At 49.8% G+C, this 16,282-nt stretch overlaps 1 protein-coding gene across 2 annotated transcripts in view; it reads left to right on the forward strand.

Moving 5' to 3' along the window:
* Positions 1-435: 435 nt before the first annotated feature.
* JAK1 (Janus kinase 1) overlaps positions 436-16,282 on the forward strand; it is a 54,999-nt gene continuing 39,152 nt past the window's right edge. The window contains exons 1-2 of one of the 2 annotated variants that reach the window (XM_084290787.1): positions 436-571; positions 3,898-4,133. The gene's annotated coding sequence lies outside the window, so the exon portion shown is untranslated. The remainder of the gene's footprint in view (positions 572-3,897; positions 4,134-16,282) is intronic. The other variant, XM_084290786.1, reaches the window with a different exon arrangement.

The following is a 16,282-nucleotide window of genomic DNA, read 5'->3' on the forward strand; positions in this document are numbered from 1 at the left end:
TGGTTAAAAGCCTTAACGTCGGCCTGCCAGGCAGCAGCACCTGCCTGCACCTAGGTGCTGTGGGAGACTTTAGGAGTGATTTTTGGGCACGGGATCCCTTCCACCCCGTTTCTAACCACATTTTACAACACGGCTTTGAACGACTGCTCAAAGGCTGAGGGACAGCAGTGACAGCAGTGAGCAGACCACCCAGCGGGCTTCTTTAGGCACCGACTTCTGCCCTTTAGGACACAAAACCGGGCACTGGGCTACCTTCCCCGGGCACCAGACCCCGTTATACCCCCGGGGGCCCCTCACAGGGCTCCTCACCGCACCCCAAATGGCGGCTGCCCCCGGTTCCCCCCCCACACAGGAGCAGGAGGCGGCCGCGGCCGGGCACCACCCCGGGGCGGGCCGGGCCCAGCGCATGCTCCGCGGCCCGGGCCCGCTGCCGTGCCGGGACCGCCGCCCTGCTCCTGCCCCTGCCCGGTTGTGGCTGCCCCCAGCTCGGCTCTGAAACAGCCCCGGCCGCCCCCAGCCCCGCGGGGGCAGCGGGAGAGGGGAGCGGCCGCCTGAGGCGCTGGAGGAGGCGGTGAGTGGAGCCGGAGGGGGCTCGGGGCCCGGTGGTTTCCCCAACCCCCCCCCCGCGGGGGAAGGAGCTCGGGGAGCCGGGAGGGAACCGGAGGGGGAACCGGGGGGGGAACCGGGAGGGGAACCGGGGGAAGGAGCCCCCGGTAGGACCCGCAGGGCTCGGAGGGTTTCGTCCCCGCGGTGGAAATGGGGGTGGTGGGAGCCGGGTGGTGGAGCAGCGCCGGGCTGGGGCCGCGTGGTGCTGGGCGCGGGTCGAAGTTTTTAAAAAAAAAAAAAAATCCAAAAATCTAAAAAATTAAACAAAAAAAAAATCGAAAAATAAGAGATCGCGGGGGTGTTCCCGGCCGATCGCGGATCCCCCGTGGGCCCTCGGTGCGGCTCGCCGGCAGCGCTGCCTCGCTCCTCGGGGCGGATCGAGGGCCTGGGCGGGTGGATGCGGGCCCAGCGGGGAAAAAAAAACCCCAATGTGCTGTTTTTTGAGGTCCTCCCGTTGGGTTAGGGTTGAAAAAAGGTGTCTGAAAGCTTATAGGGGAGAACCAGGAAATCGGGCTGAACGCCGGCCCTGCTGCGGAGCCCTCTGGCTGGGGGCACGGCTCGGCCTCGACAGGAGCTGGTGTGGAGGCAGGGGAGCACCTCAGGGCTGTGTGGGGGTGTTGGGACTGCAGAACAGCCCCGTGGGGTGCTCCAAAATTTGGGGGGAGGGAGGATGCAGTCACTTCGAGTCACACCAGCGCTGAAATTTAACTCCAGTCGTCCCAGTTTGGCTCCCACTGGGAAGAGATGCTCCGAGGTGGTTTTCTGTTCGCCGGCGCGGGAGAAAGCTGCGAGTTCTGTTTTGCCCTTATAAGGGGAGCCGTAGGCATTTCCTCCTGGCACTTGTTTGTAAAAACACGCAGGAAATTGCACCTTGCTCAGGGCTTGTGCTGGGGGACGGCCGTGGGACAGGTGCTTGGGAATCAGGAGCAGGTTGGGGACACGCTGCCGGAGCCCCGGCAGCTCACGTTGGGCCCTGGCTGTCACCCACGGTGTCCCAAGCGAGCAATCGCAGGCAGATTTCTGTTTTTTCATTATTTATTTATTTATCTTAATGTAAATATATTCACAGTGATTCGGTTTTCCTTGAATATCATTCTTGTCCGAGCGGCTGCGTGCCGCTTGCCCCCAAGCCCCGTGGAACAGAGAATGCTCTGTGCTCACACAGAGCAAAACTGCGAGCTTTTGACCTTTAGGAAAGGTTAGGTTAAAAAAAAAAAGAAGTGTAAAAAGCCAAAGTGAGTGGGTTTCAATTTGCTCAAGAATATAAACGTGGAACTGTAATGAATCGAAGCTTGTCAACTCCTGGAAGTCTCTGCGCTGCAAAAATCTTTCAGAATTAATTTCAAACTTCTTTAAAAATAAGAAAGTGGAGGCTGGAAATCCAGAACTGATAGGGAGTGTGCTGTTTCTGCATATCCAAATGGACTTGTCTGCTAAATGAATTTAGGAAACAAATGAGAAGCAAAACCTGGAGAGAATATCTGGTAGAAAAGCTTTGGAAAGCAGACCTGCAGCAGCTGCAGAGCAGAAAGTGAAGTATCCGTGAGCAGTCTCGGGGGAGACTCAGTGGGTAAAGTCAACAAACCTTTTAAACTCATCTTTTGTAGCCAGAGCCCACGGTTTAAAGTTACTTTAATTCCTCTACCTCATGTCTAGAGGGACTGGAGGCATCTAGGGTTCTTGGTTAGAAGAGTAATTTGGTAAAATTTGGGCTAACTTTTCTGTGGTAGTTTGGTCTTGCAGATAAAAGCCTACATTGACAGAGAGCAGCTTCCCTTTTTTGTGCAGAGGGGAAAAGTCTTTTGAGTTTTCTCAGGCAGCGTCCTGGCTGTCAGGCGTGCTGTTGCGGACAGGAAGGTTTCACCTCTTTCCTACCACGTCCCTCCCTCGACGTGGAGGTTGAGGGCGTTTTTTCCCCTGCAGAGGTGGCCTCGGGTTTCCTGGCACCTGGCTGCTGCTGCTTTGGTACGAGGAAGAAGTTCAAAACGCAGCACAAACCCGAATGGAGGAGCCTTGACTCTGCATGCTGCGTTGGGCATGAATTGCACGGGAAAGAGCTGCCCTGTGTGTTTACATAAAGAGGAAGGTGTTTGAATTGTTTTGAGGACTTAAGCTGTCTAGATATGAAAACAAACCCTTCAGCCTGGCTTGTGTTTGCATCTGAAAAGGGTCATTAACAGAAGCCATAAAGCAGAAGGTGTGATCAGAAAATGAGATACAGAGAGACAACAGAGTTTGGTCTTGGTTCCTGACTTACCTCATGTCCATCAGTAGCTAAAAATCATTCAGAATAAAACATTTTGTCATAAACTGTCGATACTCAAGTTGGACAAGTGACAAAGGAACAGCAGTTTGTCATTTCTGACTGATCAGGCATTATTCCTGTAAACACACTCAGATTGCTCTGGGTCTCTGAAGCACTTAAGGTGCAATTAGATCTCAGGTATTGATAATGGCAGGCACTTGCCAAATTGACAGAAAATGGCTTTTAGTGTTCAGTGCGTGTTTCAGTGAGTCCTGATGGCCTGCTGCTCGCAGGGGAAACTGCCAAGGACCGACTGCTCCCTTTTGCTGCTTGGATGAAATGTGAAGAGTGGAGTCTTAGCAGGATTTTGGGGTGTCTGGTGGCTAAATTGTTAATTCCATCGGTTTCTATAGCGTCGATTCAACGTGTGAAGTGACAGGTCAGGGGAAGATTAATCTGCTCCTTTATTCGCTGGCTTTGGCAGCGCGTTGGGTTCCCCATCCAGTATTCTGTTTTTCCCCTTCATCCAGTCCTTTGGAGGGACCAAAAAGGTTTTAAAAGCTGCTGGGCTGCTTGGGGGTGGTGGTGGGGTAACGTTGGCTCCCTTGGGCAAACCAGCTGCAATTTCTCTTGATTCAAAGTGGAGAGGGAAGTGAAGAAGCGTGATTTAGTGGCTCTAATATCCTGCCTGGGTGGATTTTTAAGGAATAGGTCCTGAGAATTTTCTTCTTCATCATGAGGGTGGCTGAAGGGCTTAAAGCTTCAAACAGTTTTTCTGGCTAGAATATTTTTTTCTGTTGTTCCTGGGCTGATGATATAAATACCTGCATAAATGATAGAAAACTTGAGCTAGGTGAAACTGGAAGAGCAGCTTTGTACAAGGAAAAGCGTTATCTGTATGTCTCACTGCATGCATCAGCCCTTTACCATCCTTTTGGTACCAATAGTGACACAATTTTGTTGTTTACATGGTTATTATTGTTACTGTTCAATGTTTTGACATACCTGTCACACAAAATTGGTAGATTTTTTTTTTTCCCCTCCAGGAAGTGAAAGGTAAAAATAGGAAATAAAGGAAAAGAAGCGAGAATTGGAAGTTAATGGAAAAGCTCAGGGTGCGTGCATCATCCTGAACTGAGGAGAGAGGAGAGGCAGTGCTGAAGGCCTGAACAGTCAAAGTGGAGCTGGTGCTTGATGCAGAACTGCCCAGGAGGCTTCAGACCTGACCAAATGCAGCTGAGCTGACAAAGAAAAGGCAAATCGCTCGTGTTAGTGGAAGTGGGTGAGTGCTGCTCTTGCTTCTGCTCAATCAGCTCTGATGGCAGCGCAGCCACCTTCCAGAAGCACAGGTCGCTGCTGCCAGCTCCGTAAAGGAGAGTTTGCTGTCAAATTGGAGGAATTTGGTGGTTAGCGCTAACTCCTCCGAGTTCTGCAGGTGAGATTTAGCGTGAGTCAAGGCTTGGGTTGTTTGTGTGCTGGAGGAGGGGACAGGAAGGCTCACAAAGATAGGAGCAGGGTGGATAAGCATGTAACGCGTCGTTGGATGGGTTTTGAAGCCTTGGGTTGGGTTTGAAGCCCTTTATTTTAATCTCAGCTGTCGCTGGCCTGTGCCTGACCTTGGCCAAGCAGCCTGTTTATTCCTGCAGTGCCTTTCTGCCCCAGACTCTCCTCCCCAAGCTGAATTCCCTCTGCATGTGTTGAGGTAATATTGACTCTCTCTATTTTAAACAAGAGAAAATTCCTGTCGACCAGTAATTGCCTTCTTTGAATTAATTCCCAGTGGTGCGGCAAGCGCAGCTCCTTGCAGATCAAAGTATTGAATGTTTTTTGGTTGTAAATAAAAAATGAGGGGCAGAGACATTTGTCATTTCCTCCTGCGAAACGCCCTGCTGGTTTCTTATAAGCCTTTAGGCCAGAGGCTGCGGGTCCAATTCTGCAGTTTGTGCTGAGATTGGAGACAACTTGTAAAGCAAAGCGAACGGCTGTTGGTGCGGTGTTTGCTTCAGGTTTGTAAGAGTTCACCATCACTCCAGCTTCGTGGTTTGGTTTTGGAGAGGCAGAAGTGCTGGGGAAAATCAGCGGGGCCAGCTGCTCGGCCCTCCAGTCTGGACTACACAACACTGCTGGGTAGCAGCTTGCTTTAAGGCACGTAACAGGACGTTGCGTGTCCACAAACAGCTTTAAAATACACAAAATATTCCCCAAATCCCCCAGGTAAGCCTTTGTGTCTGTAGGTAAGGAGAAGAAGCAGACCAAGGTACCAGATCCTGACCTGGGCAGGGCAGTGAAGGATCTCTCGGTGAGGTTTGTGCGTGTGGCGACTCGGTTCGTCAGGAAATGAGCTTGGCACACCGAACTCGTACACCCGTTTCGTGATGCCAGCAGCACAAAGCAGTACATTTAACAAAACAAGCCCTAAAAGCCTTGGCACTTGAGCGGTCTAAATAACTTCCTGTTGGTTGCCATCCATAAATACCTGTCTCTGCACTGCTCGGGGTTTCGCTGGGGTACAATACATCCAAAGCAGGTTTTTGTGTGTGTTTTTTTTTAAAGCTCTATTATGCTGCAGGGCATTAGTTGTTTGAGAAAAAGGTACAGGAGGTACCATCTAGCTCAAACCTTGCTCTGGGCATTCTGCTCATGCTTTGCTATTTAACCCTGCTGCTCTGCATGATGGTTTCCTTTTCTTCTTTTTTTTTTTTGTTTTTCTTTCAGTTTTTGACCCAAGGCTCTCTCACACCGTATCCTGGTGGTCTCCTGCGTGCAGAGGAGGGGTGCCCACCCTCACGTCTGAGGTTTTTGATCAAGAACAGCTACGGGCTGGTGTTTGCAGTTGGCGTTACACCGTTCTCCCGTAGGCTCTTTCGTATTTACTGAGGATGCACAAGAAATAACCTTTCACTTTCCGAATGCTTCTGCATTTCGCTTTTCCTCAAAGCATGGCAAAACATACCAAGAGTTTTGAAATTGTCTGAGCCCGTGTGTTTAGAGAGTTTAAGAGTTCAGAAGGAACCAGCCAGGCAAACCACCCAGCCTGACCTGTGTGTGCCAGCTTCCCTTGTCCCCCCTTGCAGCCCTGAGCTGGAGCACGCTGCTCTGCAGGAGTTCCCTGCTCCTCTGGAAATAAAAAGGCACATTTTCTGCTTTCCTCTTTTGCTTTCTGCTCTTACCGATTTGTTGCATTTGTATTGAACTATTTTTTTCCCCTTATTTGCATCTTCTGCCCTTACTTTGATTCTCAGTTTTCCGCTAACAAGCCAATTAATATCCCCAGCTTTCTCCCCTGCAGCAGTGCTTCCAGCAGTAAGTTACCTCGCAGATTTTCTGATGACCGAGTCTTACTGCAGAAATCTTGTTTTCTGCTCGTTTCTGCGACCTCTCCAGTTTTTGGATGCCTTTTAAACAATCTACACCAGCAGAACATAACCTGTCGCTCCCCACCAGCATGCAGACAGGGATGCCTTCTCTCCCATCTCACTGTGAACTCAAACTGTTGATTTTCAGCTTTAATCCTCCTGTGGTTTTCTTTTTTTTCCAAGATTCAGAGCTCTGCAGTGGCTGTGTGGTCCCCAGGTGTCCCCAGCCAGCACTTCAGTGCATCCAGCTGGCTGAGAGCACCCCTCAGCACCTCTCCCCTTTGCAGTTTCCTAGTGGAAACTTCAAATAGTTGTTCCCCCATTAATAATACATTGGTGATATATTAATATATATAATTTATATATAATTTTTTTCCTTGGGGTTCGTGGCATCCTGTGCTCCAAGGAGAGGCAGAGGCCGTGCCTTTTGGTGATGCAGAACGAGCTCCCACAGCTCGATGAGCATGTTGTACATAGATGCACGTCGCTGGTGTGAGCACTGCCCACCAGCATTCCTGCCTGGCAGCCTTTGTCTCTCCACTGGCGTTATCTGGAAAAAATCAGCTTGTGGTGTTCTGTGCCAGCACCGGCTTTGGAAGCGGTTCACGACCGTGCATTACGAGTGTTTGCAATAAGAGCTTTAAATTCCCTGTTGAAGATAGACTTAGTAAGTGAAAGGATGTTTAAGGAATGCTGACTTAAAAGAAAAAAAAAAAAAAAAAAAGCTTCATTTTTTCAAAATACAAACAGCTTTCTTCTGGCGAGTTAAAAGAAAAAATCCTGCTGTTGGTACAGTTCTTTCAACTTCCTGCACATGTGACTGCAACACAGGCAAGTGACATCTGCAGAAGAAGGCAGGTTGGCAAACAGAGGGCTCGCTTTGCTTTAAAAAAAGGCAACTTTCATATCCGGGATGTTTGGTGCATGCGAGCACAGCCTGAAAACCCAGATGCCAGTCGTGTTTGCTTCGCTGTTTGTTGGTACTGACCGAAAGTTTGCCTTGCAGGGAAGAAGGTGCCTCCAGATTTTATTGCGCCGTATTCTTCCAGGTTTGCCATTGAATTATGAGAAAAATGAGGCAAGATGAGCCACCCTCTTGCTCTCTACACTCAGAGAATTAATGAGATGTGACAAGGGCAGGACCTGCCAACCCATAAATCTGTGACAGGGCTCTGCTTCGAAAGGGAGAGAGATCGGGGTCACGCGTTAGCTCCATCCCTGCAGTGCTGGCACCCTGGGCCTTGAGATCTTCGTGCTTTCTCTGAGGAGCAAGTCCCTTAGAACTTCTTCAACCCATTACGTCTCCGATACTTAACTCCTTGATAAAGTTTAATTACCAATTAATATAAATTGCTATTCCTTCATACGTGTACGCTGCCGAGTCCCGCTTGCGTTGGGAGCTGAATGCGGTGCAGACAAATCAGTGCGTGTCGGTACGGCTGAGTAATTACAGGCTTCAAAACCTTCACTTGTACCAAACTTTGTGGCGAGTTCAGCCTTCAAAATACAGCGGAGCTGCAAACCACTGTCTCTTCCTGATAATTTTGCTGAAGCTGGCAAAGGCTTTTAGACTGCGACGCCTTTCCTGCACGGCTCCGTCTAGAAGTAAGTTGCGCTGAGTATTTCAGCTCCCATTTTTAAAGCAGCTTAACTGGTGCTAGTTCCTCATTCAGAGCCAGGGCAGCTTGCACGTGTGCTCGCAGTGGCTTTGGACGTTACCATCCCCTGGTGCTCCCTTTCTGCTTGCCCGAGCAGCCCCTGTGGTGTCTGTGCATGGAGCTCAGCCCAGTTCTTTACGCTGCCGCAGCAGCTGAGGCTCCCACGATGGTCAAAGGTAGGAAAACAGAGCTCAGAGGGCCAGGGCACAGCTAGAGGTAGAAGGGATTTCTTCTATTTAAGACAAAGATTTTAATAAAAGTTTGGTGTTTTTCTTTTTTTCTGCCTCAATAACTGCTTTACGCTCAACTAAAATCCTTTTTCGTTAGTGGAGAGCCCACAAATGGGATTTGCTGAGCGCCAACCCGAGGCTGAAGAAGCAGCTAATGTCAGTAGAGATCACTTTGCAGGACTTCAGGGTCAAACCCTGGTTAAGGGCAGCTAGGTAACTCGGTATTCTTGTGTAAAGCACCAAGAGCTCCGCTCCAGGAACATCCCATATAGATTGTGCTAATAACAGGGTCAATTTTTTGGCTTCTGGGACTGTCATTTAGGCTTCCATCACTCTTAGCTAAAAGAGGAGGCCTTGCTGCTCTGGAGAGCAGGGTAAGGGTGTGCTACCAGCCAGCAGAAAAAGAGGTTTGGAGCAGCCTAAACACAGTCCTTTGCCCTGATTCCAGCACCTGCTGGTCACAATCCACAGCTGTCAAAGCTTCTTGCAGGGGAAAATAGAAAAAAAAAAGCGGTCTGGTATTTATGATGGGTTTAACACTTAGATCAGGTCTTCTGTTATCATCAGAGAAATAAAGTCTGGAGCACTTTTCCTGACTCCTTGAGTCTGAGCGTACTTTGGCCTGCCTTGCTGTGGCTGGCACCAAAGCAGGAGCAGGCAGGTTTCTGGCTCCTCGCGGGTGTTAGGGGCTGCATCTGCTCACGGTGATTGTCTGGAAAGGGCTTTGGGGCTTTTCCTGACATTCAGGTGAAGTTGTTCGTGGGAATATTTTCTGCCTGTCTTTTTTTTGCTCGGCTTTCAGGTTTTTAGGAGAGATTAATGCTGAGAGATCAACTGTACGCTGAGCACTTGGGGAAAGACAAAAAGGCTGGTTGGAAACTAATGGATGCTGACAGCTCTCCGGTGGTTTGGTTGCAAAATGGGAAAAAAAAAATCAGTGTGAGGATCTCATAAGTGGGTATCATGCATTTAAAAACCTAAAATCAGGTCTGTGCTCTCTTCTGATGGCATTGTTGAGAACCCTTTTCTGCTCAAGCCTTTGGTTGGAAAGGAGCGGAGCAGCACCAGGGGTGGAACGGGCTCTGCGTGAGCATCCTCCTTCCACGTGGTTGATGATTCTGCCAGAGCAGAAACTGGCAGGTACATCTCTAAAAACAGTCTCCCAGAACTCCCTCCAACGTGTTGTCATAAGATGCATTTTGGAGAGGAAAGGAGAAATTGCGGGAGGCGCTGAAATCCCCTTTTCCCCAGCACTCGCTGCTTCGGGGTCCTGCAAGGATGCAGATACTGCGTGGGCTGGGTTTGGACGTGATTTCTGGGGTGCCCAGCACACTCCACCTGGTGCCAGGAGCCTCCAGGACATCATTCAGCAGGAGGTGACATTGGCTGCGGTGGCTCTTACGTGGTGCTGTGACAGTCGTGATTAATTGTCCTTAGAAATGACGGAAATAAAATTTTCTATTCCCAAGAAGAGGTCGGGTCTGCAGGGCTGGAGGAGCGACACATCCAAGTTACTGCAGGAACTGCAGCCAGGTTTGGCTTTCCTCTAACAAAGAAAAAACGTGAGATGAGCTTTGCCTGCTCTGAGTTTGCTCTGTCTGAAGTCTCCTCGGTGCAGACGGCTGCTTAACGCGGCTAATATTTGCTTAATGAAATATTTGTGCCCTTCCAAAGCAAACCTGCCAGGGTTTAAAACAGTTGATGAGGTTACAAATCAATAGGCGCCCTGCCCTGCTTGGCTGCATCCTAAGAAAATCCTACAATTAGCCGCGCGTGGTGCTTCTCTGCGTGTCTGTGGGTTGGTTTGCAGGGGCCAGCAGCCCTCCGGCAGTGATTTAGGGCAGGGGTTTGGCGTGAAGCTTCCCATCTGCCTAAAATTCCCCAGGACTTCTGTAAATGATGAAGAATTCCTCACTTACATGGCGTGGCAGGTCTTTGTAGGGTCTGGACAGTTTGAGTCCGTATCCCGTATATATGGCAGGCAGGTAAATATGGGGATAGGCGTACGACAGGAGAACAAAACGCGGCAGGAGCTTTGCTGGTAAAATTCCTGCGTGCTCACTTAGGATTGAGGTTGTGAGTTACTTCTAAGGACAGAAGAAGGAAGTACTTTTATGGTGAGAAGCTCGGAGCCGAGGCTCGGGGAGCCATCTTAGCGTGCTCAGGCTGTGCTGGGGGGGGCACACGCGCCCCGTGCGCCTCCCGGCTCCTTTCCTCGTTAGCCTCCACACGAGTGCACGCACTTTAATGGGCAGATTTGCTCCCCGCAGCTTTTCTCTAGGTGTTATTGTGCAGGAGGTTCCTCTCGCTATGGGTAAATGCTTTCCCCCACTCGGCGGCACCGTGGTGGTTGCAAGCTGTCCGCCGGCGGAGCCGGAGCGGAGCAGGGAATGCCCGGCTGGTTTTTAGCAGTTCCTTTTCTTACTGGCCCTCAGTTTTGAAATTCAGGCTCTGTAATTGTAAGACGTACGGCTGTACCACGGCGTATCAAACCAGGGGAGCGGCGTTTTCAATTTCCTCAAACTTTCTCTGCTCCTCTTTCCCCCACCCTGCCTTTCCTAACTTACTGCTGGGGGTGGTCACGGGGAGACCTCTCTGGTTCCCCGTCCCCCTGAGCTGCCTTCACCCTTGTTTTGTCATTCAAACAACTACAAAAAGCAGTAAACATAGCATGGAGCTGTGCTCTCTCTATTTTTAGAATTATTCCCGTGTCTTTACAGCAGAAAATTGATTTCAGGCTCGCTCCCTCCACCCTAAATTCAGAAGCCGTCGCGTCTCATGGTCTCCATGCAAAGCGTGTTGTCAGTTCTGTTATCAAGTCGAAAAGGGGAAACACGAAACCCCAGTCCTAGAGCACAGTTCCTGTTTTTCTGACTTGACTGTTTGAGCTCAGACTTTATCGCTGCTCGTTTTTTGGTAGGTTTGGAAGCAAACAAACACTGTCTGGTGGTGAACAACTGGGTCAGTCTGGGCCTAACCTTTATCCACCTTCACTTTCTTCCCAGTGATGCTGAGGCACCCCTAAATTTGAGGGGGGTGTTAGGTCACGTTAGGCTTGTCCTGGCAGGGAAGAACAGAAAGTGATAACTTTTTAAGATTGACGCAATATAACGTAGTAGAAAAGTTACTACAGATGATTCACGCCGATGGCAGCCAACGCAGCCGTGCAAATCCAGCATCCCGCAGCCTGGAACTGCAAGGAAACAACAAATATTTGCTCCAGGTAGTGGTTTTCCAAGTGCATTTTCTTTTCCCTTGATGATGTTGCCCCCCAAATTGCTCAACCTCAGCAGAAACTCACAGCTTTGTCAGTGAAGGTGGAATAAAAGCCTGCCATACCTTGGGAGGCTGTGTTCTCATCAGCCAACCGTGTCTTGCTCTGCTGCCAGCGACCTCTCACGCTCCTTCCCTTGCTCATTTGCTTTATGATCTCTTTTAAGGCATGAATATAAAAATTGAGTTCTTTGCATCAGCAGATGTGACAGCAAGGCTGGCAAAGGCTTTGATTAAAAATCATACACACCACGTAAACCACTCTGGAGGAGTACCTATGTGTATAAGGTGTCCAGATCACACGTTGCCACCTGTAGTGTCTGTGTAGTATTAAGCAGATTGTAATTAGTGCGAATAGCTTGATTAACCTTGATTAAATCACACAGCTGCTATGAAGGCTCTGGGATGGCTGCCCCGTTCTCTGCTGCTGTTTTGATCGTAAATGTGCAGCTGAAGCATCGAAGTTACGAACTTAGCAATATGGAAATTCCCTGTATGTGACTGCTGGTTCCTGTAAACTACAGTAAATAAGACTAAGGCTTGCTTTAGGAGGGTTTTTTTTTCTGTTTTTTTTTTTTTTTTTTTTTTTTTTGGTGTGGTTTGAACAAAGGCTGGCAGGCTGCGCTCACGACCTGCCGACTCCTAGCCCCAGGGTCTGCCCCTTCTGAAGGGAAGGGGCTAAAAGAGGCTTTGTAAAGCGAGGTAATCGGAGCAGAATTTTTCAGGAGTGATCTAATCACGCAAACTTCACAACTTCGGGTCCTTCTTCACCTTGGCTTTTGGTCTATTGTAGCGTAATCCCGTGAGTCATTTACTCAGAAGCGATCATTGAAGGCTGGAGGAATATTTACAAAATTCTGATGAAACGCTAACGACCGGGGTTGCTCGCGGGGCCACGCGTGGCCCGGCCATATCAGAGGTCCCGAGGTCGGCGGTGACCCTGGCCGGGGGATAAAATAAGAGAAGTTTCAGGCAGCCCTGGGAAAGGAGGGACGGCAGGAGCTGCTGGGGGTGAGTCAGCCCCGGCTGAGTCAGTGCTACAAGTGATTGAACGAGACAGTCCCTGCCTGGCTATTTTTAATATTTGCTTACTCACATTTACTGTACGGAGCTCTTTACAGGAAAGGTAGGTAGAAGCTGCTAGGTCTTCACGCTGCTTTTTATGGTGGGGACTTTATTTCATTGATTTGGAGCGATGTCTTCAGTGTTGCCTCTCTGTTTCATAAGGGATGTGATCTAATATATTTAAGAAGTATTTTGGTGTTTTATCCACAATGAATATTCAATTCATGTTTTTTTTTCTGTTGTACAACCCTGCTTGCAATTTCCATAATGCTCAGTGCTGCCTTTCTCGGGACAGCAGCGTGCTCGGCTCTGCAGTTCTGGTGACCAGTAAGGTGAGCAGTAAGGTGCCCGCTCCTTGGCAGACACAGGTATTCTCTCTACAGGTGTTGACAGCTCTGTTTGCAGGAGGAAGAAGTAGAGGAGCTCGCTCGGGGTTGCGTGCGTGTGTCGTGGAGTTCAGCGGTGGCTTCCTGTTTACTGCTGCTGAGCGAGGATTTGGGCTCGGGCCAAAGAAGGTGCAAGAGTGTGGCTTTGTGGATTCGCTGTTACGCCGGCCCGCAGCCGCCTCTCCCCGGCCATCCCCACCTCCTGGCAAGGTGCTGCAGGAGGGACCGCAGCCGTGGGGCGCACGCAGGGCCTGGCACTCACTTCTCGTGCCGTGCAAACGAGCCTCCGGTGCGCAGCCGGGTTCCTCGAGCTCCGTGTTGGTGCTGAAGCTGCTCGGGGTCACGATTCTGCAGACCAGAGGCTCTGTGGTTGAGCTGGGATAAACTGGGAGTGCTTCGGCTGTTACAGGTGAGATAACCCGTGCTCATCAGCCCCTTGGAAGGAAAGGCCGACCTGTTGGGTGTGCAGCTCCTGTCGTGGGACTCACCAGCAGCAGGAGGCAAAGCAAGAGCCGATGGTTTGTCGGTGCAGAGTCATGGCAGCAGGGAAATGATCCTGAGCCTGGAGCTGTTGGGAGAGAGGCCTTGGAAATGAGGGCAGGAGGGCTGCAGCCAAGCAACGTCTGCTCCAGTGTGCTGCTGAAGAGCTGCCATAAAACTGTACCCAGAATGGGAAGTGCACGGTGAGGATTGGCCATAAACTTTTATTAAATTGCTCTTAGCCAAAACTGGGAATGGAGAAACAGCGAGCTCCTGTAAACCTGGATAACATCACGGCACTCCTGGGAGGGCCAGCAGACTCCTGAAGATGTAACAGTTATATTAACCGCCGTGTAACTTTTTTTTATTTATTTTTACTTTGGACAGACTTCTTTATAATAGGCTTCAAAGAGTTTTCCTCGAGGTTCTGAAATACAGAGTATGTACGGCTGGGACTTTTCCCACCATTTCCATACATCGTGCGACGCGCAGAGGAGGATGATTTCCTTGTTAAAGGGAAGACCACCAAGTTACCGTGCTGTAGCTGTGTGAACGGGGCAAGGAAATGCTTTCTAAAAAGAGAAATCAACGAGCTGTAAACAAACGCGAGATGATTCAGCCCCAGCAGAATTTTGGAGAAAAGTTCAGTCGGACGGCTGAGCCGGAAGAGGTACAGGGCTTTCTAGGCAGAAAAGTGTTCAGACTGTCAGACTGAAATTGTTGTGTGTGGTGAGGTCCCATCCATCGCCCCAGCTCCGTGTCAAGGGCTAGAGGCTGCCAGGGTACAGATGAACATAAAGGCAAGCTTCAGTCATTCTGTGACCAACCCATCAGCGAGAGGACGCTTCTGAAAGCTGCAGCGTAAGCTCCACGACCTGTAACGCAAACAGGGCTCGTGGAGGGAAGAAAAACAAAGTTCTGCTGCTCAGCGATGTACGCGGGAGCCACTGCTGCCTTACCACCTTTGAACCGCTGTTGACACAACTCTGAGGTCAATACGTAAAACTTACTCCGTTTATCTGGTTAGTTAAAAATAGCCCGGGGATTTGTCCAAGAGATTGAATGAATTGAATGCAAATATTTGGATTGTTTGATAGGGCGATGCTGGGATATAAGTCAGCGCTGACAGAACACTTGCAGCAGCAGTTCTCTTGCTTGGGACAAGCACACCACGCCAGGCCGTAGCATTCACAGTCAACCTGGGCAGTGGCTGTTCAGTAGAAAGCAGAGAACTCGATGAAATGAGATAAAATTTTGGTTGCAAAAATCCACCACAAGTGGGCACGGGGTTTTTGAGACCCTGTCCTGCTTTACTCAGCTGATCCAGGTGCGTGCAGGCGGCTGGATGCTGGTGTCTGTGCCACTCTAGGGCGGACCCGATTTACAGGCTCCTTGTCAGCCCCTGTTCCTGCTGAACAAGATGCTTGTGGCTAAGTCTGCGGCGCTCAAAGGCTGAATTGTCGGTTACCTTTGTTGTCTCAGGAGATCAAAACAATCCAAGATGAGCAGCAGCCCATGGCTCCGCTTCAGGCAGAAAAAAACAACTCTCAGATAAGACTCATTGCAGCAGTTGGCAGCCGGCATCTGCTGCTATTTCAATTTCTCAAGTCCTGTAGGGGAATCACTACAAAAATAAGACAGGGCCTGGGCTCTCCTAGTGTCCAGAGGGCACTTGGGATGTGGCTGACACCGTTTGCACCCTGGAAGGAGCAGGTGATGCCTCTCCAGGTGAACAGTTGTGTGTGCATAAAGCAGCAAGTGTTGGTTGCAGGGTTGGGCACAGAAGGCTAAAAGAGCTGAGAAGGAGCATCAAATCCTATTACTGGAGAGCCACAGTGGTTTAGGCTCTGCTTTTTGGTAATCTTGCTGCTTGGCAGAGCTCGGTTTGTCTATGCAAACCTCGTTTCTAAATAGCTTCACTGCTTGGTTTCCTTTATTTTAATTGGCTTCTGCTGATTTACTTGTATTTGACTTTGAGGAGGAAACAAGCCTGCAGCTGTGAAAAGGGATTTTTTTTCCACGTTCAGCTCTTTGTCATGGCTTGGATCAGAGAAAAATGACTTAGGGTGAGATTAGGTAAGAAGCATCTTGGGCTCAATCTCCCAGACTGGCACGAGGGGCACATGGCACCCAGCTTGAAGGCAGACACCTGCATTGAGCTGCGTGCTTGGGAAAAGGACAGTGTGCAAGTCTTGCCAGGCACCCTCTCAGCTCTAGCTGGGGAACGTGTGTTGAACACAGCACTTTTTTCTTACCAAACCATTTACCTGAGACCGAAGCCAGCAAAGGTCAGTGCAGACTCATTTTTCAGCTATTGCGTGTGCTGCTCATTGGTGGGAGAAGAGCTAGAGCAGTGCTCGGCTCTTTAAAGAGAAAAGAGGAGTTCCTGTCCCGGGCAGTCTGAAAATAAACCAGTTTCAAGATCTGTCACTGTTATTCTTTTTTGTTTTTTTCTAAAAGTCAGTTTATGCACCGTTTTCTGGCCTTTTCTGTTTTCTCACACGCTTGCAGCCACCCTGGCTGGCCTTTGGGATGCCTGAACCGCAGGAGGAGAGGCCCTTGGTGGGAAGGATGCAGCAGTCCTGGCGGGGATGAGCCGCTCCCCTGTCCTCCCCCAGCAGCTCCAGCCTTGGTGAAGTGGTGAGGAGAGCAGGAAACAAGCCGTGAATGGACTTGAAGAGGAACTCCAGTCTTGTCGTCTCATACTTGGTGTCTGACAAGCCAATTAACTGCTTGGGGTTCCTTCTGACTAATGGGAACAAACATGTTTACAGCTGGCTGTTCTGCAGGTGTGCTCTGGTGAGCAGTCAGTCATAAAAAGTAATTGCTCTGCGTGGCTATCGCAACAGCTGGGCCATAAAGGCCTGCATTTCCCACTCATTAATGTCCCAGCAGCAGTCAGTGCTTCTCCTCCTCGGCCATATGTGTCTTTGGAGAAATATGCGTGGGCAACTTCATACAGAAAACCACCCGAAATGAGCCA

This window comes from Netta rufina (genome assembly GCF_964035555.1).
Source record: "Netta rufina genome assembly, chromosome: 8".
NCBI lineage: Eukaryota > Metazoa > Chordata > Aves > Anseriformes > Anatidae > Netta > Netta rufina.